This window comes from Poecilia reticulata, linkage group LG2 (genome assembly GCF_000633615.1).
Source record: "Poecilia reticulata strain Guanapo linkage group LG2, Guppy_female_1.0+MT, whole genome shotgun sequence".
NCBI classification, from domain to species: domain Eukaryota; kingdom Metazoa; phylum Chordata; class Actinopteri; order Cyprinodontiformes; family Poeciliidae; genus Poecilia; species Poecilia reticulata.
The window spans coordinates 27,018,028-27,019,445 of NC_024332.1; the positions used below are offsets into that span (position 1 = coordinate 27,018,028).

General features: G+C 41.0%; 1 protein-coding gene across 1 annotated transcript in view; it reads right to left on the minus strand.

The window, feature by feature from the left end:
- The window catches only part of cd247 (CD247 molecule), a 12,974-nt gene that overhangs the window by 2,157 nt on the left and 9,399 nt on the right, over positions 1 to 1,418 (minus strand). The gene's annotated exons all lie outside the window — the stretch shown is intronic.

Sequence of the window (1,418 nt, forward strand, 5' to 3'; positions counted from 1 at the left end):
TCTGAACTGAAACAAGCAGGTTCACCAAACCAAATCTGAGACCAGAGCGAAGACGGCTGAACAGAACCAGAGCGGTTCTGTCTGAGCAAACAGAGAAGGCGACCCAATCTGAGACCGGACCAGAACCTCTGGCTTCTCTAGTTAAAGTTTCCAACATTTTTGTAAGTCAGTTTGTGTTTCTGCTGCTTCTAAAAACAACCAAGATCTTAAAAACCMTCCAGCTGTTTTTTAGCAGTAGGTTCAGGTTTGTGGTGTCTGGAAAATGAGACGTTTCAAAAACCTCCAGCAGCCACTGCCCCATTACCTAGCAACACCAGCCGATTTCTGTCAGTTACCTAGCAASCCCAGCGGAACTCAGTTTGTTCCCTAGCAATCCAATGAAACTCCAGTACGCTTGGTCAGCAGGTTTTACAGAAAAAGAAAAGACAAGAGTGTTGTGCCATCCAGAAACCACTTGCTGCATTCTGGTTGGTTGTGCAGGAGGCTCCACTCATGCTTTTCAAAGATGTATGTTTGCATAATTGTGCATCTGTTTTCAGCTCAGTGTGACCAGCAGCAGCTTATCTGGACTTAAAGTGACAAAACACCCTAAAACAGACTAAAATTTAATTATCAAGAATGATTTTGTGTGAGAAATTTAAAAACCAAAAACTTCTAACGACGATTAGAGAATTTCCTGAAATAGGTGACTTCCTGTTTGCTTTTACAAACGTTCCTTATCGCCTCTGTATTGGAGAAAACGCGGCGGGTGGACGACCTCATGTACAGTCGATCTCTGGCGGTTCCAGGAAGGTTTATCTTAATCTGTCATCTTTGCCCACAGAAATATAAAAACTGTCAAAGCGGCTCAGAGCAGCACCGCCGGTCCTCCATCGCGTCGTCATGGCAACGGCGATGTTGAGCAGATCGTCAGGGTCTCTAGCGGGGGCCAGATAAGAGTGAACAGCAGGAAGTGTGTGATCTGATGACGACCGCAGGGACAGTTTCACATGTTTGTGACACTAAACACTCTAAAGCTGCTCAGGACAGGATTTAAAATATTTCTGCATTAAGCAGAAAACAGATGAGAATCAAAGTTCCTGTCGATAATAACCCAACTGCGACGCTCGACGTGAAAAACATTTCAAAAAGCAGATATGAGAAGGAAGGAAAAAACAAAAAAMAGAGAAATTAATCTGTAAAATGTCGTTTTTATCTTTTAAAAGGAGCCRAAGCTTTAAATGTTTCAGCTTTTGGTGTTTTAGTCGGTAAAAGTTACAAACATCAGAAACAAATAAAACCAAAAACGAATCAAAGTTTAAACTAAAAACTATATGTAGAAATACGTCGACGGAGAGAAGAAGAATAATAAAACATCATGAGGGAAATTAAGACTTTTTAAGGTTTTACACTGAAAATATTCAGGTTTAATGTTTTTT